Below are 24,587 nucleotides of genomic sequence, written 5' to 3'. Positions count from 1 at the left end.
TGAATACCATATATTCAAAAATTTCTTTAATTGGTTGAATGTTCTTTCTCATTAGAAGTTACAAAAGATAATCAGTTTTCATCTTTTTAGGGAGTATAAAAATAGGTCATTTATTATAGCAGAAAAGACAGAGTTTTCTACAAATTTCCTACATTGGTCTCTGGAATAGCTCCCCTTTCCCTAACCCCTCCAGTAGCTAGAAAACAGTATTGAAGTTATGATATAAACTTCTGATATTCTAGAACTGAGGTCTACAGTAGATTTTCATTTTTACTAGCGGGCAGTACTCGGCTTTGATTTAAGACCTAACTGGTAGAGTTTTATACTGTATGATCTGTATCTATATTTCAGTATGCTTTATAAAGGTTTTAGGAGAGTAATAATAGTTTTCTGTAGAATGCTTTATTGCTGAATCTTATTGATACTGGTGTGTATAAAATATAACACTGAGATTTCTTCTAACAGTTTGAGTTTAGCCTTTTGGTTTCTGCTTCCTCTGTATCTGTGACTTCCAAGTCAGTTTCCAGTTCAGACATTGCTTGCAGAGCTCCAATACTTCATTTCCATTTTTCGACTGATGACACAGTGTTAAGTAAAATATTATTTAATATATTGTGATTTTATATTTTAAAATATATCTTCAAGTAGAGATATAGTCAATAGAGGTCTACCCCCTTTGCCATAAAATGGTAACTATTTATTTACATCAGTATCAGGAATTTCTTTATATTCAACCAGAAACGAAATTTTTTCTTTCTTCACCAAGCCTATTTTCATGGATGCATCTGTTGATGATAATCATGTCATTAATCTCTAGATTAAGCTTTAAACATTTTAATTATTATCTACTTATCCCCTTGCCTGCATATATCCAATCAGCATTCATAACTGCCTTTTCATCAATTCTTGCCAGTCTTACTATCAGTCTAGGTCATACCTTTATTACCTTTATACCTAGAGTACAGTAACAGCCTCATTGCTTTCCCTGCCTCTTCTCCGTGGTCAATCCAGTCCAGCATTCATGCTGCTATCACATTCATCTTTTAACGGTACCATCTCGATTGTGTCTCTCCTCTCCATAAATTCAGATTTAAAGTCTCTCACTATTTACTTATACCTGATGTATCTCCACTGTGTTACATCTTTTACTTTTTTTACTTCTATATCTACGGTCTTGCCTTTTCCACCACTATACTCCCTCCCTCTTTGCCAGTCAAAATCCTGGTCATTCTTCAAGGTGCAACCGAGTTGCCATCCAGAAATGCTCTTTCTGTCCTTTGAGTTTGTATGATACTGTTTCACTGGACAGACTCTCCTTTGGGATACTCATTTTACCTTATGTTTTGCTTTTTTGCTGCTATTAAAGTGTTTCTTGCTGAGTAGTGTGTGTTTTAAATTTTGTCTTCCCTGTGGGCAACTGTAAGGACCCAATCTTTCACGTTTTTGTATTTCCACATCCTGGCACATAGTAGGTGCTCACTAAAGAATGATTAATTTTATCTTTTACCTCATGCCATAGATAGGAAGTTTATAGTTATTTGTGTGTCATAAAATCATTCAAACATTCACACCCAGATACTTAAGAGTATAATTCTTGCACATGGTTGAATTTGTCAGTCTTCTCAACAGATATTTTTAATATCTTGAGATTTAAAACTTTCTAAAATATTAGCCTTCTTCCTATTAAAAAAAGTACCATAAACCAATTTACCTGTTGATTAAGAGAAAAATACTCACTTTAGTTATTAATTAATTTGCTACCTTTTTTATAAAGATCTGAACTAGGTCCTATAGCAGAATACTACAGAATAGAATTAAATCCATGTTCTATGCTATTATAATTTTAAAATATTCTACTTTCAAGTACAGACAGACTTGGAGATAAGTTTAATATTGCATCCCTTTCCTCTTAAAATATGAATTTTATCTACTTCTAGAAGCTCCATTTGAAGCTTCTTTGAGAAATATGTGACCTCCCCTCTTGAAATCAGTAAAAGAAGTACTTTTGTGTGGTGTTTTCTGAAGTGCTTAATCGTCTCAGCCAGGCCATTTTCACTGAATCATAATCTGAAATGTAACTCTCTTTTAAATAGTATTCTAATGGGGCTACTTAAAGGGTTTTCCAACCAAAAGGAAAAGAGACGGAAAGTAGCTGATAGAGTCTCTTATTAGAGAATAGTATAATTGTTATATATGAGAAATCTCTTTAAAACTGAACGTAGAGCTTATAATTGTTTACTTACTATTTTTTGGTGAGGGATAGTAAGATCTTGGAAGAATCTGTTGGATCCCTTGTAATCAATATTAAAATCTGTGTTTAAAAAAGTACAGTATACTTTTTCTATGTAACTTAAGTTGCTTATTGCTCTTCAGACTGTTTATTGAAAACATCCTAACCATAAAAAATAAAACCTAAACAAAGCTAACCCTGAACTGGCCCCTCACTTCCTGCAAATAAATGGAAAACCCTAGCCATATATGGGGTATGCTGGTAGATCACCAGTGCCCACAGTGCTGCTGTTACAATGCCTTCTCTGCAGCTGATGCCTTTGCACTTCCTGGCAACAGTTTTGTGGTCTGACTTTGCAGTGTCACAACCAAGACCATCTTTCATGTGCTTTCAGCTACAGTGTGATTGCAAGCTGTGACTGAGCATTTTCTAGTGTAGCTAGGTAGAAACATTAGATGGAATAGAGGAAAAGTTTTTTTGATTATCTGTTTCTTGCCACATCTTACAGTGCTGTTCACATAGGAGATGTACTTTAAAACCTGTTTAGTTAGGTAATTAAAAAAAACAGAAACCCTTAGAAACCTTTGGAGGGAGGTAAGATACAGAAACATTGTTTTGTTACTTCTGTAACATGTTACTTCTTGACATTTCCCAGAGTCTCTATTTTCTTTACCTTTCTGCCTGCGGAAAATTGTAGTTTTCACTCCACTTTTTTTTTGAAAGTTTGGGGGGATGGGGGCATGGGGGTGCTCCATAATCATGTTGGTAAATGCAATATTGGCATATATCTTCTTGAAAAGTTTAAGATCTCCATCAGTCATTTTGAGTTTCTTCTAAGTTGCAGTTGACTATGTAGTGTTACATTATCTCAGTGTTGCATTGAGAAAGGGGGATTGGCTAGTGAACATTTGCTGAGGATTTGTTGCTTGTGAAATACTATGATAGTTTTATAACCAGTATCTCACTTAATTCTCACAAGTCCTTCTTCTCTTGTTCAAGGTTACCAAGTTAATAAATGGCAGAGCTTGGTTCTGACACAGGTATATAAGAGCCCAGACTTATTTAACACTGTTCTGTGACTGCTTAGTGGCTAAGTCGTGTCTGACTCTGCAGCCCCAGGGGCAGTAGCCCGCCACGCTTCTCTGTCCATGGGGTTTCCCAGACACTAGTACTGGGGCCGTCACCCTTTCCTTCTCCAGGGGATCTTCCCAGCCCAGGGAGAGAACCCTGGTCTCCTGCTTGGCAAGTGGGTTCTTTATCACTGAACCATCAGGGAAGCGTTAACACTATGCTACATGGCCTTTAAGTCTGAAGAAGAAAGTATTCTCAAATCTTTCAGTCATTATGGTTGATGATTAGTAGTTGGAAGTTTTTCTATGGTAATTAGCAGAGAATCAAATGAAACACGTATACATAGAATTTTTCTTCATCTGGTTTTATTTTAGCTAGTCAAAGCTTTAAGAGCTTTCTGTGGTAATTGAAGTGCAGTAATACTATATCTAAATTAATCTCAAAATCTATCCTAAATTTTAGGAACTGCCAAGATTGTTTTTCACTGACCATTATGTGCATAATATTTGATGAGTGCTTTGGGAAGGTACAGAGGACGTTGCAACAGCAACAGAACTCTTTTTAAAGAACAGAGTTTACTTAGTCTTTAAACATCTCAATTTTTCTTTATCCTAATAGCAATTTATACTAATGCTCTAGGCATTTTTATATACTCATTTATAGTAAATGTTTCATACCTACACATACAACTTTTTCAATGAAAAGATATAAATTATAGGTAAGCTCTTTATCAGTGATAATTAAAGAAGGAAAGCAAGCACCGGCTTGTCACCACCATTTAGCTTAATCTTCTGAAATTTTCTGTACAGTGATTATTGGTATTTAAACTTAGGACTTAAGACTTTACATGAAATGCTAGTAAAGTTACCTGAATTAACTTCTGAATTAGTAAAACTTTTAAATGTTTATCATGTTTGATTTTAATCAGAAGCCTTTAGTTAGCAGGAATATCCAAGTCATAAGAATATTCTGTTCCTTAAATGATTTTGCAAAATTTAGCGAAATTATATTTCAGATCTTTCCTTGGAAAAGGCAATAGAATTTTCTTTTTTCATGTTGGTAATGAGTGAGAGCACCATTTGAAACATGATTTACTTGTTGCCTGTCAAGTCATTGGTTCCCAGAATTTTACATTTCATAAATTTTACATTTTATAAATTTTACATTTTTACATTTCATAAATTTTACATTTTACATAACAGTAACATGGTTTTTGTTTTTTATTTTTAGGACTGACACAGGAGAACCTAATTTTTCTGTTGTTGTGTTAGGGCATTAAAAACAAACAGCTTTGTCCCCTACCATCATCATTTCATAAAAGAAATACTTTAACAAAATAAGGATTAGTATCCGAATGAAGGACAGTAGGGACTCATATATCAATCTGTAAGATTATTGCTATACTGAGAACAGATGTACTTGATACTCCTTCATGAAGTAAGAGTAATTGAAGGTGAGCAGATTTCAAAACTATTCCTGACGTTCTCCATTTGGTAGATTTGGGAGGGAGTACAGGTGGTGGCATGCAGTGTCACAGGACGCAAGGGCCTTGTTCCTGATCACCCGACAAGGAGCAAAAAAAATTTATCTGAAGAGATTCAGGATATGGGTGAAAGCTTTCTGTAGGAACCACTGGTTTCATATTTATATTTGCATAAGTCTCTGCATGTGTAATCGTTCTCTGGAATGTATTTCCCAGCTTATTTATATTAAGGCACAGCTCAAAGCATTGACCACTGGGGTGCACAGTAATTCTTTTCCCTTACTGTTTAAACTCTCAGTCTGGCACTTGCACACTACCTGCTATTGTTAGTGTATCTTATCTCCAGACAGAGTAGTGAATTCCTTCAATTGGGAACTTTGATTCACTTCTCTGTAAATCCCCTTTGGTGTCTGCATTTTATTTTAGCAGGTGCACAGTAAATGTTGATTTTTTTAAAAAAATGAACACAGTAGACTAATCTTGTGAAGACCAGAGTTCATAGAGAACAAAATGATGACAGTTGGTGTGAGTAAATATAACAGCTAGCAAACATTAAAAATATTCTAATGAAAAAGCGTGTGAAAGTCACTCAGTCATGTCCGACTCTGTGACCCCATGAACTGAAGACTGTACAGTCCATGGAATTCTCCAGGCCAGAATACTGAAGTGGTTAGTTGGTTAGTTAGTTAGTTAGTTAGTTAAGTCTCTCAGTTGTGTCCGACTCTTTGTGACCCCATGGACTGTAGCCCTCCAAGCTCCTCCATCCATGGGATTTTCCAGGCAAGAATACTGGAGTGGGTTGCCATTTCCTTCTCCAGGGGATCTTCCCGACCCAGGGATTGAACCCAGGTCTCCCGCATTGCAGCAGACGCTTTAACCTCTGAGCCACCAGGGAAGCCCACTGGAGTGGTAGCCTTTCCCTTCTCCAAGGGATCTTCCCGACCCAGGGATTGAACCCAGGTCTCCCGCATTGCGGGCAGATTCTTTACCAGCTGAGCCACACGAGAGACTCAAGAATCTTGGAGTGGGTAGATTATCCCTTTTCCAGTGGATCTTCCTGACCCAGGAATTGAACCAGGGTCTCCTGCATTGCAGGTGGAATCTTTATACTGATGATTTACTTTATAATTACAGTATAAAGGTAACCATTATAACAATCAGAATTTAGCAGGATCTTAGTTTTTTTCTTGCACAAATGTGTTTCTGATTACCAATAAGTAGAATTTTGAGCAGTTTATGTAACAAACTTTAAAAAATGAATTTCTTTAAACAACTCATTGAGTGTTGGTTTAGAAATGGAACCCCTAGCATACTGTCATTAGAAACTAATTCATATTTTCTAATGATTTTATTCACATTTTTCCCCTAAACAACACTTTCACTTTGGATCCCTGTATGTCAGTATTTTTCTTACCTTATTAGTATTTTGGTTGTTTATCTTTTCATTGTTGTTCTGGCTAACCATAAAAAGACAAAGTTGAGCTCTGTGTTACTGCCCTAAGTTTGCTTGCCTGACTTGAATGCTGTTTCATGGGTGGAGACATTCCACATTGTCATGTGTTATATAGGCATTTTTCAAATTACATTCAGTAGAAACCATGGAAAGAAATGAAGGCATTCCTCAGCTGTCACCTTTTGGGTAATCTATTTAAATGTATTATGTGCATTGAGGGAGATATTCCACAGGGAGAGAGCTTCACTGACTCAAGTGTTACTTTGACTTGATTATTAACTCATATGAGCTGAAAATACATGTTTAACATGTTTCCTAACAAAAGAAAATGATAAGGTTGTAGAAAGTTTATATCATTTTCTTGAATACTTGAATAGTAAAAAGGAGAAATTTTGTGAATTGACACTTTAGAAGTTAACCATATGGGAAAATATAGTTTCCTGGAATAACTGTTCAATACACATATCATCGCTTCTCGGCCTTTTGGCTAAGATCAAGTGTAGTATCTGTTCTTATCAGTTTAAATACACACATCAGTTACCTTTACTTTGTAGTGAACAAACTGAAGTATGTACATTTTATTAGCCTTCAAAATTATTTTAAATGGTTCTAAACTTAATCTAGTATTTCTCCTTTTTGTTTGGAACATTTCTGGAACTTTTCTATTGGAGCTTCAGCTCCAGAAGCTTCTTTTGAATATCCTGTGTGGTGTTTACTTTTTGGGGGAGAGTTTGTGAATTTTGAAAATGATAGACATTGGAGACATACCTGGTGAATAAAGTAGATCTGGGTAATCTTGGTTAATAAATATTATCAGTAATTGAATGGTGTTTTCTAAAAGGGTTATTCTTAATTGGAACATGGTCATAAAGAGTCCATCTTTGATTTTAGTCAATTCTTAATTGCATTGTTTGGACTTCAGTATGCTTCAGAATTTCTGAAAGAATTTCTGAAAAAAAAAATGGTCTTTTTTTTTTAATGAATGTGTTTTCCACAAAAGATTTTGATGCTGCTGTTGCTAAATCATGACTCTGTATTTCATTATTGATTTTCTCAAAGATATGTTCATTTGTACTGTTTTTCTTAAAAAATTAGAACAGATGAAATGTTCAACAGTTTATATCCTTTCTGATTGTGTGAAATGATCTGCATACAAATTTTGCCTCATATTCAAGTTTTTTCCCTTTCAGAATGTCTATTGCTATTTTAACTCTTTCAGCCATCTTTTTTTTCTTTAAACACTGAAATGTCTTTAAATTTCTGACTTTCTCAATGTGGTTGAGAAAAGCATTCTCATGAAAATGTCTCAAGTAATAAGCTTTCACTGCCTTCTACTCTTCTTTTTGTCTTCACCATCTCTTTTGTTTTTAAACATTGCTTACTTTCAAGTTTGTTGTTTTATATGTATTTTATCTGAAACAAAAATTGAAGAATAATAATTATTTAAGTAAAGATTCATAGAAGAATATAAAAAAAGAACAATGCTATTCAAATTCTCAGGCATGGAGCTTAGCTAGCCCCCATTGAAAACTTCAGTGAACCCCCTTTATCCATCTCTATCCAATATATATTTTTATAAAAATGAGGTTATATTTAATTTTCTGGTTTATAACCTGCTTCTAAATTATGCATTTTTAGAAATAATTCTGTGGTAATGACTATTAGGTCCACTGTGTGAATACATGTGCACATTCCTTAAGTTTATTTTCCTAGTTGTCTGATGATGAATAGTATACTTTCAATTTCTCATGATAATGGCAGATATTATACCATGTATATCTTACTCATGAAATTATATTGTTCAGATTGTTTCTTAGAGGTTTCGCTTGCAATTTTGTATGTTTTGCCCAAGATAGCATGCTGTTGTAATGCTTGTTGACTCAGAAGACATTTTTAGTAGAATCTCTAGTATATGCAGGCTCCTTCAGTGGCACAGTGGTAAAGAGTCTACCTGCCGGTGCAGCAGATGCACATTTTCTCCCTGAGTCAGGAAGATCCCTCAGAGTAGGAGATGGCAACCCCCTGTAGTGTTCTTGTTTGGGAATCCCGTGGAAGAGGAGCCTGGCTACCCACAGTCCTTGGGGTGGTAGAGCATTGACTGTGACTTAGCGACTGAGCACTGACCCACTCACTCTAGTACATTTAACACAGGAGACTCACCCTGGGCATACTCTGCTGACACACACATGCTTTCATAATGGGATGATGTCGTCTTCCTTCTCTGAGGGACCTATAGGGAAATCTATTTTATTACTCTGTGTGTTAACAAAGTTTGTTTGTAAGTTGTTTGAAATATTACACGGTATTTGTATTTACTGATAAATGATGCTGTTATTCATGTAGTGATTAACTCAGTCATAAATATATAAATCATTATTTATCATATGCCTAGCATAAGATCCCTCTCTGCATGTAGTGTATAATCAAGAGGAGGTGCCAGAAAATGTAGAATAGAGATCTAGGGTGAAATGAATTTTTTTACTGGGAGGACTTAACCTAGAATATCAGGTAAGACATCCCTGAGAAAGCTATGTTTAAGTTACAAGGAACTTAACAGGTGACTTGAATCTTTCTTGACCCTGTTCCAGCCTCGTTTTCTGAATGCTCCTATTTGGTTTCTTTTTCTGGTCTCTTTCTTTCCTCTTAAATTTTATGTGCTTATTTATTTATTTTTGGCTGTTCTGGGTCTTCATGGCGCCAGTGGGCTTTCTTTCTCTAGTTGCAGGGGCGACTCTTTGTTGAGGTGCATGGGCCTCTTGTTGTGGTGACTCCTCTTGTGGAGCACAGGCTCTAGACATGCTGGCTTCAGTAATTGTGGTAGCTCATGGGCTTACTTGCCCTGCAGCATGTGGAGTCTTTGACCAAGAATTGAACCCATGTCCCCTCCACTGGCAGACGGCTTCTTAACCATTGGACCACCAGTGGACCATGTTTTTTCTTTCTTGAAGAAGAATGTTCCAAAGTTCTCTTGTGTTGTTCTGTTGTTTAGTCACTAAGTTGTGTCCAACTCTTTGAGACCCCATGGACTGTAGCCCTCCAGGTTCCTCTGTTCATGGGATTTTCCAGGCAAGAATACTGGAGTGAGTTGCCATTTCCTTCTCCAAGGGATCTTCCTGATTCAGGGATTGAATCCCCATCTCCTGCATTGGCAGGCAAATTCTTTTACCATTGAACCACCTTGGAAACTCCAAAGTTCTCTGTGTGTCTCTAATTTTTCTTTTCCATATCATTCATTCTTATAGTTTCAGCTGTTCTGTTTATGTGCTCTGTTTTCCTTTTTATATAATATACATCTTATTTTTTACATCATCTGTCTTCCATTTACTAAACTAAATCTCAGGGTCTTGTGTTTTCTCCTTCCACTTCCAGAGTGGAAGAGATACAGTCAATATCTCTCATTATGCACACCTGAAAAAAATACTTCTAAACTCATCCTATCTTTTTATATATTCAGTTAACATAATTAAAGGCCTATTCTGTGTCTCACACTATTAAGAACTGGGAGGATATACTTTAAACAAAAGAGATATCAACACTACCCTCGCAGAGTTTAGCATAAAGTGAAATTGCTTAGCCATCAGGAACATGCAAATCAAAACCATGATGAGATGCCACTTCACACCTAATAGAATGACTATAATAAAGACAACAGATAATAACAAGTATGACTGGAGTATGGAGAAATTACATTTCTCCTACACTGCTGGTGGTAATGTAAAATGGTGCAACCATTTTCGACTACTTGCAGAGCTAGACTGTTCTGCAAGTAGTCTAGCAACAGAATAGTTGCCATATAACCTAGCAGATCTCCTAAGTATATCATCAAAAGAATTGAAAACAAAATGTGTATGTTAATGTTTATGGCAGTGTTAACATAATAGCCAAAAAGTGGAACCAACACAAAATGTCTATCAGCTGATAAACAGATAAATAAAATGTGGTTGTTTTGTTATTGAAATCAGTGGAATGTTATTTGTCAATAAAAAGAAGCTAAGTACTGATACTTGCTACAACATAGACTTGCTATAACATAAAGACATTAAACAATGTAAAAGGCACCAGTCACAGAAGACCACATATCGTAGGTTTCCATTATATGAAATGTTCAGTATAGGTGAATACATAGAGACAGATGGTAGATTAGTGTTTGCCGAAGGCTGAAGGTATTGAGGGGAAATGGGGAAATATATGTCCTTTTCCCATATATCTGCTAATAGATATAGCATTTCTTTTTAGGGTGATAAAGATGTTCTAAATAGTTGTGATGGTTGCATAACTCTGAATATACCAAAACCTTTTAATTACACACTTGGAATCAGTTCAGTTCAGTTCAGTTGCTCAGTGGTGTCCAACTCTTTGTGACCCCATGGACTGCAGCATGCCAGGCTTCCCTGTCCTTCAGCATCTCCCAGAGTTGGCTCGAACTCATGTCCATTGAGTCGGTGATGCCATCCAACCATCTCATCCTTTGTCGCCCCCTTCTCCCCCTACCCTCAGTCTTTCCCAGCATCATTTCCAATGGTTCAACTCTTCCCAATAGGTTGTCCAAAGTATTAGAGTTTCACCATCAGTCCTTCAAGTGACTGTTTAGGATTGACTGGTTTGATCACCTTACTGTCCAGAGGATTCTCAAGAGTCTTCTCCAACACTGCAGTTCAAAAGCATCAATTCTTTGGTTCTCAGCCTTCTTTATGGTTCAACTCTAACATCTGTACATGACTACTGGAAAAACCACAGCTTCGACTATATGGACCTTTGTCAGCAAATTAATGTCTCTGCTTTTTAGTATGCTGTCTAGGTTTGTCGTAGCTTTTCTTACAAGGAGCAAGCATCTTTTAATTTCATGGCTGCAATCACCGTCTGCAATGATTTTGGAGCCCAAGAAGATAAAGTTTGTCATTGACAATATAATTTCCCAATTTTGAACTAGTCCATTGTTCTATGTCCGGATCTAACTGTTGCTTTTTGACCTGAATATAGATTTCTTGGGAGGCAGGTAAGTAAGTGAAGTGAAAGTGAAAGTCGTTCAGTCGTGTCTGACTCTTTGCGACCCCGTGGACTATACAGTCCCTGGAATTCTCTAGGCCAGAACACTGGAGTGGTTAGCCTTTCCCTTCTCCTCCAGGGGATCTTCCCAACCCAAAGATCGAACCCAGGTCTCCCGTATAGCAGGCAGATTCTTTACCAGCTGAGCCACAAAGTAAGGTGGTCTGGTATTCCCATCTCTTTAGGAATTTTCCATAGTTTGTTGTGATCCACAGAGTCAAAGGCTTTAGCATAGTCAGTGAAGCAGAAGTAGATGTTTTTCTGGAATTCTCTTGCTTTTTCTGTGATCCAGTGGATGTTGGCAATGATCTCTGGTTCCACTGCCTTTTCTAAATCCAACTTGAATATCTGGAAGTTCTCGGTTCATGCATTGTTGAAGCCTAGCTTGAAGGGTTTTGAGTATTACCTTGCTAGCATGTGAAATGAGCACAATTGTGTGGTAGTTTGAGCATTCTTTGGCATTGCCCTTCTTTGGGATTGGAATGAAGACTGACCTTTTCCAGTCCTGTGGCCACGGCTGAGTTTTCCAAATTTGCTGGCATATTGAGTGCAGCACTTTAGCAGCAGCATCTTTTAGGATTTGAAATAGCTCAGCTGGAATTCCATCACCTCCACTAACTTTGTTCTTACATTTGAAATGAGTTGTTATATAATGTGTGAATAAATTTACAGTAAGCTGTTGTATTTTTTATGTATTTATCACTATTCACCACTAAAAATTGAGGCTGTAATTCTCTGCTACCAGTTCCCCAGCCCTAGTCTAGGCTTAGTATTCCTCAGTGTAGTTATGATTACCTAGAAGATGGCCAGTTATTGTCCCTGCCCTAACACAGCTTGCAGTGCATTAGATATATGGGTCAATAAAAGGATATTATGGGACTTCCTAGTGCTTCAAATGGTAAAGTATCAGCCTACAATGCAGTGACCCGGTTTCAGTCCTTGGGTTGGGAAGATCTCCTGAAGAAGGGAATGGCAACCCACCCCAGTATTCTTGCCTGGAGAATTCCATGGACAGAGGCTACACTCCGCGGGGTCACAAAGAGTCAAACACGACTGAGCATCTAATGCTTTCACTTTTCATACAAGGAAATTACACACTTAATGAAATTATACATTTATGTCAGTTATGTGTAATGATATATAATGGTTGTAGTACTTAGTGGTATGGAAGTTGATGAAGACACATCTCACCTTGATTTGGGGAAAGGGAAAACTTCCTGAAGAAAGTTATTTTTTTTAGCTGTTGAGTGGTGAGTAAAAGTTAGCCAAAGTTGTAAGAAGAGAGTACAGCAAACTGTTTCAGAGAGAGGGACTAGTATGTGCAAAGAGCTGGAGGTATGTAGACGTGTTGAAGCATTTTATCAGGTTAAATGAGAAAATCAGATTTTCTGTTTAAGAAGGATCACTTCGGCTGCAGCATGGAGAATGCAGCTGAAAAGAGGACAAGACTTGAGGCAGGGAAGCTAGTTCGGAAACATAAGTAGTCTAAGAGAGTTGAACTAGCTTAGTGGCAGTCTAGTTGGAAAATAGTAGATGGACTCAGGACATACTCAAGAAATAGAATTGGTAGGAGTTGGAAGTGGTTTGACATCAGGGAATAGAGGCAAAGATGTGTGTGCACTTGGTTTCCAGTTTGGATAGCTAGGTGAATGGAGTGCTTTTCACAGAGTGTTTTCATTCAGTTAATGCTTGCTTTGTGCTTACTCTGTAGGTCAGAAGCAGAGTACATTTGAGTGCTATTGGGGGCAGACAGGCAGTAAACAAGAAATTAAAGTCAAGTGTGAAATATATGCTAAAGGGTCTGTAGGATATTGAGATGTGGCTTACTTACAAATAATATGTAAAAATCAGTAAGAGGATTTTTTGGTCTTAGTTTGTTTCCTTAGATGTGTCTATTTTCCTAGGTGTATTTGAGTAGCAAATAGAAGTGAATTTACAAAGCCACAGGGAAACCACAGGATAAGGATTCATGGTTAGATTTTTTTTAGGGTTTTGGTGAACTACCCAGAAACACATACAGAATTGTATGTGTGTTTTTTGTGCCTTTCCCTTCAGAAGAATTAAGAACTTTAAGGTCAAATTTATTTTTATGCTATTGTAGGGGAAGGTGGAGTGTGTATTTTTAGGCATATGGGGAGAGCTAGAGCACAGAACTGTTGGAAAGCAATAAAGGAGTGGTAGTAGTAACAATCCAGAAGTCTTTTATTGCCTTAAATAATGCACTGTGAAAATAAGGTCATAGGTTAAAATGAAAGATGAGAGTACTTTTTCTCAAAGCATGTTTGTTTTTGCTAAAATTGCACAGTTAAAAAATCATTCAACACTCTCTGGGAATTCCCTGGCAATCTAGTGGTTTGGACTGCAGACTTCATTGAAGGGATCATGCATTCGATTCCTGGTTGGGGAACTAAGTAGCTGCAAACCTTGCAGAGTGGCCAGAAAAGAAAAAAATGTCTCTCAACTTTTTTCAGTTTTTAGATTTACAAAGTTGTGTTTTCTGGGAAAATAAAAGTAAAATACTGTTTTTAAGCAAGAAACTTTTACACTGATATATTTTTTCTTTTTTTGCTCAAAATATTTCTAGAGTTCCTTTGAGTATTTGTGACTTTTTTTTGCATATTTTGCCTTTTTTGTTTTTTTTTTTAAGTTACACAGTTAATGAGAAAAGTAGCAGTTCTACAAAACGATTGTGTGGTTTATTTTGACCTTGAGCAGGCATCATTGGATTTGTTTTAGCTTAAATGAAATAGGAAATGGTTATTATATACTAAACCTGAACTCAAAATTATCATGGCATTTCCGCCCCCCACACACAGCTTTTTTTTCCCTGGCTGTGACATGAGGCAGTTGGGACCTTAGTTCCCTGACCAAGTAGACCCTGTGCCCCCTGCAGTGGGAGCATGGAATCTTAACCACTAGACCGACAGGGGAGTCCCTTTTCTGCCCTTTTAAACTTACCCTTGACATTTAAAGCCCGTCTTACTTAGTGATGGAGGAAGATTATGTACATGTTTGTTTTATGTGTGAGATTGATGATATGTAAATTATTCCCTTTTAAATACACGTAAGTGACAAGAAGTTGCAAGACAGTATGTATGATATAATTCCATTTGGGGGAAAATATTTGCATAGAAAGTAAATCTGAGGATATTACCCCAATTCTTAATGGTTATCTCTGGGAGGGAATTATAGATATTTCAGATTATGCCATCTTTGAGTTGTTTACAACAAGCAGAAAAAAGTAATGAAGATGAATCTGGACTGGAGAAAAATGCCTAAATGGCCACTTACACTAATGTATTCAGGATTAAATATAGAGACGTTGGCATAATGAATATTAGTGTTTTAGTCTTTAGCCACTCAAGGAAGCTGGTATTGGTGGTTAAGTCTGTATTATGAGAGTCTTTTTTCTGAACCTTTTATTTCATAAGGAAAGACTGATTATCATTAGGATGGTCACCTTGGGAGAGTTTTACAAGTAAGAAAATGAATTAGGAGTTTAGTTGGATGTATTTTGAAGCTTTTGGCAAATAGACTACTGAGAAAATAATAAGCATAATTTCCAAAAAAGCAGATAGCTGGAGTTTTTGGTTTGTTTTAAAATATTTATTTGTCTGTGTTGGGTCTTAGTTGCAGCACAAGGGATCTTTCATTGCAGTGCACAGACTCTGTAGTTGTGGCGCTTGTGCTCAGAGGCTGTGGCACAACCATAGTTGCTCCATGGCATATGGGACCTTAGTTTGCCAAAAAGAGATTGAAACCTAAGTCCCCTGCTTTGCAAGGTGGATCCTTAACTACTGGACCACCAGGGAGGTCCCATGGCAGATAGTCTTGAAGAATCAAGAGATTTTAAAAGCTGGAAAAGCAATTTTTACATGGTGAGCTGTTTTACCTTGTTTTATATGAATATGAAAACCACTTAATGATGAATATCTTTTAAGAATGAATTGCAAAAATGGCTACAAGTCTCTAAGAATAGAATCAGGAATGTTGAACCCTAGAGTTACATGAATTTTATGAAAACATTTTTGAAGACAGTGAAAAGAGGGCTGTTAGGAGTTGTGAAATGGATCAAGACTAGGAAGAAGGAAATAACTGGTGGTACAGCATTTAATTTACCTGTGCATTTCTTAAAAATGGTCTACTACTCTGACTGGCAGAATTCTAATATCCATTATTAAGTGGGTAGTTTTAGAAGAGGTTATGTTGATCACTGGATGCCAATTTGAGTTTTCTGAAAACAAGTTTTATGTTGACCTATCTCCACTTCCTTTTTTTGGCAAGGTTAGCAAGTTCAAATGAGGGAAGTTTTGCAAATGTAGCTTGATTTTGCAGTACAGCACTTGGACAGGCTCTTGTTAGATCTTTGTGGTCAACGTGACAGAAATCTGACATGAATATTAGCGGGATTATATGGATTAACCGCTGGATGAACCACTGTATACTCATCACTACTCATCAACCTATTGATGAATCACTCAGTGTCAATCCGGAGGGAAGACTAAAGTAGTGGTCCTTATGTTCTTGACCCTATCTCATTCAACATTGTAGTATTGGGTTGGCCAAAAAGTTTGAGTTTTTCTATAAGATGGTATGGAAACATTCAAATGAACTTTTCAGCTAACCCCAAATAGATAAAACTGTAGAAGCTGAGAGAGAACTCCAAAAAGTGTGAAATAGTAGGTTTTAAAAAATAAAATGAAAAGATAATGGGTATTAATTGACATTTCTGCATTAAAATATTGATAACTAAGGTTGGTAGAGACCATCTTTGACAAACATGAGAAAAAGTTGCTTGAAAGTTTAAAAGCAAGCCTAGTGTCTGACCAGAGTATAATCATTTTAAAATGTACTAATTCAGTGTAAAGCTAAATTAGTATTTAGTACAGATTTTTTAAAAAATCTGTTTCTTTACATTGTGAAATCACATCTGTAGAACTGTGTCTAGTCCTACAGTTTTTGATTTGTAGGCTGTTTCAGCAGATCCTATCAATGATAGCTTTTTTTCCATTACTCACCAGTTGAATGGCTTTGTATAACAAAATTATTTCCACGGGAAAAAAAAAAACCTATAAATTATTAACAAATTTATACATAGTTATAGACACACACTTGTAATTCTTCATATACCCTAAGAACCCCCCCCCCAAAAAAATCATCAGCTCAACTATTTTCTTTTGAGTCCCTTGAAAAAACAAAGGGAGCAGTTTTCAAAACCACAAATCAATGCTTAGCCTTGGTATTAGGAGAGCCACTAGTAGGAAAATGGTATAAGGACCTCTTGTACATATTAATTAGAATTCTTTGTTTTAAGTAGTTCATTGTAAGATTATAGAGATGTCTTATAGAATCTGGGCTTCTGGAATGAATTAGAGCCAAGAAGTATATGCAACCCAGGAAGTCTTCTGTGTTTCTCATCATTGTTTCTAACAAATGTTTATTCTTTTTTACAGCAAGCTAGGTTTCTTGTTTTCTCAGTTCAGAAGGAAAAATAAAAGGCTACCAACAGTTTCAGAGTTTATATCTGATCTGGGTATCTGGAGAGATTGATCACCTTCTGAGTTCCAATTCTGGGTTCCCAGGGAAAGGAATCAATTGATCCACCTTTTAGGTTACTCATGTATCATCCGAGATCATCAGCAGTAGCTGGTGGGACTGATTCTTTCTGAACAAACAGACTTACTCTGTCATTCTGACTAATGTCTTATGAGAATATGAGGGAGACAAAGCTCAAATTGAGTTCATAAAGAAGCAAATATCGATTATTTAAATATACAGTCTATACAAATGAAAAGGCATAAAAAATTTTAAATCTTAGACCTGCAGTTCTTAAACCTTTCTGTTTCAAAGCCCTTTTATACTCTTAAAATTTGAACAGACTACACCACACAGGGTATATAAAACTGAGGAAATCTCAATTAGATGGATTACATCGATGTCTGTGTCATGGATATATTACTGTATATAGCTTTCACAGAATTTTATCATTAAGGAAAACTGGGCCAAGTAATATCTGTTTCTTACAACTACCTGTAATAATCTATAATTATCTCAATAAAGTAATAATACTAATTTGTTGGTTACTATTATTTTTTGCCTACTATTATTTTAATGTAAAAAAATAGGGGGAAGAACCCAAAGACTTTTTTATGTTGACTGTCTTCCAATATTTAATGAATTAGAAAGTAAAACTCAAAGATCTTTAAAATATTTATTTGTTTTAAAATAACTCATATGCAAATATACTGGGTTGTCCAGAAATTTTGTGAATAACATGTTAATGGAAAATAAGCATTTTGCAAGTCAAAAAATTTAATGAAGAATGACATTGTTTTACATTTTGCAATTTTTAATGTCTTGCTTAATAGAAGATAAATGGATTCTTGTAACTATTTCTGCATGTAGTATGTTGTGATTTCACATATATAGCTTCTGGAAAATTCTACCATTACATTTGTGAGAGAATGAGAATGTTAACCTTGCCAGACTTCCTGTAAGGGTTTCACAGAGCCTGTGAGCTAAATAAATGAAAAGATATACCAGGTTTATGGTTTGGAAGGTTGACTCTTATAAGAAGTTAATTCTAAACCAATCACAGATTCAACACAAGCTGAACCAAAATCCCAGTTGTGTGTGTGTGTGAGAGAAAAATGACAGTCTGATGATCAATGAAAAAGGCCAAATATAGCCTGGTTAATCTAAAACAGAAAGGTGCAGGGGAAGGGATGGATTGGGAATTTGGAATTGACATGTACATGCTGCTATATTTAAAATAGATAATCAACAAGGACCTACTCAATAGTACAGGGAACTCTCAATACTCTGTAATAACCTAAGTGGGAAAAGAATTTTAAAAAAAATAGATACATGTATTATATATAACTGAATCATTTGCTGTACACCTGAAACTAACACAACACTGTTAATCAACTTTACTCCAATATGAAATAAAAATTAAAAAAGAACGAAAAAGGGGAAAGGAGTTATTTCCTCTGATGGAAAATAAATGGAACTCACTCAGCCTACCCATATGGAAAAAGGGCTGACATCCTATACCTTACATCATACACAAAGATAAATTTGAGATAGATTGTAGATCTGAATATGAAATATGTAATAATAGATTATTGAAGAAGGTAACACATTAAGATGTCTTCAGAAACTTGAAGTAGGGAAAATATGTTTAAACTGGACACAAAAATCATTAACCATAAAAGAAAAGACTGATTAATTGGAGTACATTACAATGAAGAGTCTCTGTCCCTCCAAAGATGACATTAAGAGAAGTAAGCTTCAAAATAGGAAGATACTTGTCTCACATAGAGTTGACATAGAGCTTATATTCAAAGATGTGTGTGTGTGTGTGTGTGTGTGTGTGTGTGTGTGTATAAATGTGCTTAGTCGCTCAGTCGTGTCTGACTCTTTGTGACCCCGTGCACTGTAGCCCGCCAGGCTCCTCTATCCATGGGAATTCTCCAGGAAGAATACTGGAGTGGGTTGCCCTCCCTCCTCCAGGGATCTTCCCAACTCAGGGATCAAACCCAGGTCTCCCACATTGCAGGCAGATTCTTTACCATCTGAGCACCAGGGAAGCCTGGTGTATATATGTATTAAACTACAAATCAGTAAGAAAAAATACACAAGCACATCGCAAAAGAAAGTATTCAAATGGTGATAAACATACAAAAAATTATTCAATATTGTTCATCAGAGAAAGTATATTGTTATATTTTCAACATATATATGAAAGTATATGTTAAAGTATATTCAGTATTGTTCATCACAGTAAGGTATTAGCATATATCCACCAGAATGGCTAAATTTTAAGACTGAAAATATTAAATACTGGACAGGATGTAGAGAAATCAGAATCCTTATATGTTGCTGGTATAAGAAGTATATGAGATTTCAAATGAATTCAGATGTTTTGAGAAGTTGTCTCTTTTGCTAGATTAGACATATAAAATACCAGTGGAAGCATTTACTGTGGGTTAATATACTTTCTGGGCTTCTGAGGTGGTGCCGTGGTAAAGAATCTGCCTGCCAATAGCAGGTTTGATCACTGGGTTGAAAAGATACCCTGGAATAGGAAATGGCAACTCACTCCAGTATTCTTACCTGCGAAATCCCATGGACAGAGCCTGGTAGGCTAGTCCATGTCATCACAAAGAGTCGGAGGTGACTTAACGACTGAACACAGTATACTTTTTAAAGCTAAAATTTCACAAAAGACTGCTAAGGCTGCTTACTAAACAAATTCATTCCTAAAATTGGTAGAATTTATGTTAATAGAGGGCAGAGATTCTCTTATACTGATTAGCTGGTGATTGAACTATCAATATTTCATGAATTTAACAATGTTTGTTGAGTGCCTTGTATGTGCCAAGCTTGGTACTAGGAGCTAAGGAATACAGACAAATCTTTGCTCTCATTAATCAGATAATCAGTGTTGAGTATTTTGAAGGAAAAGCATAGAATACTGTATATGTCCAGTATATTTCTATTAAAAATAAGTAATAAAGGGGATAAAAGGATTTGAGAGTTTAGGTGGGGTCTCTGAAAGTGATGGTTGAACTGAGACACTTGGTAGAGTTGGTGAAGGGAGGAGAGGTAGAATCTTAGTGGTAAAATGTTGAGGAGTAGGACGAAGGAAACGACCCTTCGTAGGAAGGAGGGAGGGAGCATGGCCCAGTGGAAGAATGGAAGAGTCCAGTGGAAGTAAGTTCAGAGCACATTAATGAGGAGAAGAGTGGTGCCACAAGATGTATAGAGAGGTGGGCAGAGGTCAGATCTAGCAGGACCCAGTGAGTGAAAGTCGCTCAGTCACGTGCAGGCTCTGCGACCCTGTGGACTGTAGGCCACCAGGCTCTTCTGTCCATGGGATTTTCCAGGCAAAAATATTGGAATGGGTTGGCATTTCCTTCTCCAGAGGATTTTCCCGACCCAGGGATCAAATCCGAATCTCCTGCATTGCAGGCAAACTTTTTACCATTTGAGCCACCAGGGAAGCCCATACATTTCATACTGAGAGCTCTCGAAATGCATTGGAGACTTAATTGTCTTAATGTAATCAGATATGCATGGGGGAAGAAAGAGGAGGTTCTACCAGGAGAACAATTCCAGAGGCTATTGCAATAGTTCAGACAAGAGATCTTTCCTCAGATGGCTCTTCAGTTGAACACTGGTATTTTTACATGTTTAAAGGCATACTCAGTGGGGGAGGGTATAGCAATTCTGTGGTTTGTATGTTTGAGATGATTCATAAACGAGGATAAGCTGGAATTGTTCACTGTCTTTAAAATGTGCTGAAGGAGGCGAGTGAGGAAGGAGCTAAACCCAGGTAATGGAAATGCAGTCAGGGTTTTGGGTCTGAAGGAGGTTCAGTTTTCGGAAATGGATAATAGTCTGTGAGGAAGGTTGCAAGAATGGATGGTGGCAAGCCTAAAAGTATATACTTGGTGTATAAAATGGTAAAGTTTTGCAACACTGAAGTTAATGAATTAAAGTCTACTGGAGAATTAATTTGATGGTTATGAAAAATAGCAGCTTGGAAGCCATTTCAGTAGTTCAGCTCAGAGTTTAAACTATTCCTTCTAGTCTCCCTTTAATTTTATTTGATACTGTAGGTTTCCTATTTACTGAGAAAGACTTGGGTTTTGGATCAGTATTTTATAATTCTTATCTTCAGAATTTTGTGGTAAAGTTACAAAATGATTTTTGTTAGACATCATAAGAAGTTAGGAATTGATACTTTTTTTCTGCTTTCCCTTTTCAAGTCAGTAATACTAACTTTCTTAGCCATAGCTACATTCTCTGTTTTAATAGAGTTGCATAAACTTAATACTAAATTGAGAAATGCTTAAATAATTTGAACTGATAGTATTCATCTTTTACAATGACTAGCCCATGAAACTGAAGGTTTGTGGATTTTTTTATTCATATTGTTCTATTAATGTATTAACTTTTTTCCCCCCCTGAGGAGTGAAATTCATAGTGAACAGCATGAAGTATTTATTTTAATTTTATGTAGTTCTTACAAAGATCAGAAAAACGTTTTTTTAAGAACGAAGTAATTAGTGGAGATTATATTTTGAAATACACTTTGAAGATTCATTTTAATTGTTAGCATAGTTGTCTCACACAGTTCTTTTCCAGTTGGGTCTTATTGGCTAATTCACACGGACCCTTTCCTCACTCCAAAAGCTCCTCTCTCCTCTCTTTAGTCCCACCCAAATGATAAATACGATTTGTTGTCAATTTACAAAATGATTCCACCCCTTTTTATTTGAAAGCAATATGGCATTAAGTAGAAGCTATAGTTAGGGCATGGAACTTTTAGTTTGTAACAGGTTCTTATAAAAAGCATGAAAATTCATAGCTTTCCATCTTTACAAGGACCTGTCTCTGGGAATAATAGTAAACCCAAATAATTTTAACTGTGACTTGCCTAGTAACTCAGAGAGTAAAGCATCCACCTGCAATGCAGGAGACCCTGGAGAAGGAAATGGCAACCCACTCTAGTGTTCTTGCCTGGAGAATTCTGTGGAAGAGGATCTTGGTGGGCTACAGTCCATGGGGTTGCAAAGAGTTGGATACGACTGAGCGACTAACGCACACAGGTAATAGACACTGTTTATAGGCACATGTACTGTCTCAAAATAGTCATATGAAGTAAATATGTTTGTTCTTATTTTTGTATTATACCAGTGAAGAAAATGAAATACAGTTGTGACTGCAAGGTCACAACAAAGCTTATACATTGCACAGCTGGGATTTGAACCTGGATGGTGGTGGTGGTGGTGGTTTCAGTCGCTAAGTGAAAGTGATGTTGCTCAGTCGTGTCCGACTCTTTGCAACCTTGTGGACTGTAGCCTACCAGGCTCCTCAGTCCATGGGATTTTCCAGGCAAGAGTACTGCAGTAGGTTGCCATTTCCTTCTCCAACTCTTTGTGACCCCATGAACTGCAGCACTCCAGGCTTCCCTGTCCTTCACGTATCTTCTGGAGTTTGTTCAAACTCATGTCCATTGAGTTGATGGTGCCATTCAACCATCTCATCCTCTGTCGCCCCATTTGCCTCCAACCTTCAGTCTTTTCAAGCATCAAGGTCTTTTCCAGTGAGTCAGCTCTTCGCATCAGGTGGCCAAAGTAATGGAGTTTCAGCATCAGTCCTTACAGTGAATATTCAGGGTTGATTTCCTTTACGATTGGTTTGATCTCCTTGCTATCCAAAGGACTCTTGAAGAGTCTTCTCCAGCACCACAACTCGAAAGCATCAGTTCTTCAGCAGTCAGACTTATTTATGATCCACCTCTCACATCTGTACATGACTGTTGGAAAAACCATAGGGTAGTTTGACTCAACATTGTTCAAAGTGTTATAGTGCCTCTGGGCTACTTGAATCATTAGATTCTACCTCTTTTGGTATCCTAAAGAATACCTGGGGCTAATTATAGGTCAGTAGATAGGCTAGAGCCTGTGTGGTAGATCAGTTATCTCCTAAAGCTGTACCAATGGGGTATTCCCAGAAGCTTCCTATATACAGACAGGGAACACTAAGGTTTGCTTTTGCAGCTTATATGCACTACTGTCCTAGAGCTTGCTCTTTAGGTACTATTAGACAAGAAATACAGAGCCCTGACTAATAGGGGTGTGGTTAGTTTTTGAATAATCAGTCTTTGGTTCTAAATACTTTACCTGAAATATGTTAACTCCTATAACGACTAAAGTATATCACAAAGCTAACAGGTCAGTCCTGAATATTCATTGGAAGGACTTATGCTGAAGCTGAACCTCCAATACTTTGGCCATCCAATGTGAAGAACTGACTCATTTGAAAAGATCCTGATGCTAGGAAACATTGAAGGTGGGAGGAGAAGGGGACGACAGGATGAGATGGCTGGATGGCATCACCGACAATGGGCATGGGTTTGGGTGGACTCCAGGAGTTGGTGATGGACAGGAAGGCCTGGCGTGCTGCAGTCCCTGGGGTCGCAAAGAGTCGGACACGACTGAGCGGCTGAGCTGACTAAACAGGTCAGTAGTCTTATATTAGTATTTTATGATTCCATTATGTTCTCTTAGATGTTCTCTTGTCAGAAGGCATCATGTAAAAAGCCTTATTAAATGCTTTTGTGTCATTTTCAGTTTACATGTATGGGATCATATACCTGCTTTTCTGCTAGCTTCTGCTCTTCTATTAAGTCATTTTTTCCATTACTAAAAGCTTGTTTGTTTTCATTGGATAATCTGATTCCAAGTTTAGAACTTCTGCGTTTTATAGGACTGTGAATGACAGAAAGATAAAAAATGAAAAGACTACAAGTAAAGCAGTTACTAGTTTCAGTAGAAAATTCAAATCCATCTGTTTTTTTTCTATTATTAACTGTTCTCTGCCTATTTTGGAATAAAAGTAAAACTAGCACCTCGTTTACGTATGGTGGTTATCATTGATACTTACAGTACCACAAGCATTGTGCTCTCTGAAGATTTGAAATAATTAAATGCAATGCTTTGGATCATCATCCTGTTTTAAATAGAAGTAAATTTTAGGAATGATTCCACTTTTTACTCTGCAAGACTGTGTAAGATTTAACATTGGTTAAAGAAATCTTTGTATAGGGAAAATGAATTATGAGTTAGTATCCTGACTAAACATTTCCAGTCCCAGAGACCCATGTATATAAAGATATCTTCTATTATTTTGGAAGTTTATGGTACTAAGCAGTCTGATTGCTCCTTAGGTTAATGGTGGAGATCATTCCATTTAAAATGCTATGAATCCCGACCCTAATCTGGAAAATCCCGCATTCCCCAGGGCAAATAAGCCTATGCACCACAACTATGGAGCCTGTGCTCTGGAGCCTGCAAGCCTCAACTACGGAAGCCTATGTGCCCCGGAGCCTGTGCTCCGCAACACGAGAAGCCCCAGCAGTGAGAAGCCCATGCATCACAGCTAGAAAGTAACCCTCACTCTCTGCAACTAGAGAGAGCCTGCTCACAGCAACAGAGACCCAGTGCAGCCAAAATACATAAACAACAAAAGAGTATTAATTAAAAAACTTAAAATTCTGGAATAATACAGAGGAGAAAATACATTGAATTAGATAGAGATTTCCTAGCTACAGTACCAAAAGCACAATCCATAAAAGAACAGATTGATAAATTGAACCTCATGATAATTGAAAACCTTTGTTTTTCAAAAGTCACTGTTAAGAGAGTTAAAAGACAAGCCACAAACCAGGGGAAATTCTTTACAAAGCATATATCTGATAAAAGTCTTGTTTCCAGAATATTTTTTTTAAC

The 24,587-nt window shown here is 36.8% G+C and overlaps 1 protein-coding gene and 1 pseudogene across 5 annotated transcripts in view; both read left to right on the top strand.

Moving 5' to 3' along the window:
* The window catches only part of PPP1R12A (protein phosphatase 1 regulatory subunit 12A), a 159,754-nt gene that overhangs the window by 3,102 nt on the left and 132,065 nt on the right, over positions 1-24,587 (top strand). The window lies entirely within an intron of this gene.
* On the top strand, positions 6,705-6,856 carry LOC133049401 (U2 spliceosomal RNA; annotated as a pseudogene).

Source organism: Dama dama, chromosome 3, assembly GCF_033118175.1.
Source record: "Dama dama isolate Ldn47 chromosome 3, ASM3311817v1, whole genome shotgun sequence".
NCBI lineage: Eukaryota > Metazoa > Chordata > Mammalia > Artiodactyla > Cervidae > Dama > Dama dama.
The sequence above is the reverse complement of the archived record's forward strand: the minus strand, read 5'-3'. Positions and strand labels throughout refer to the sequence as shown.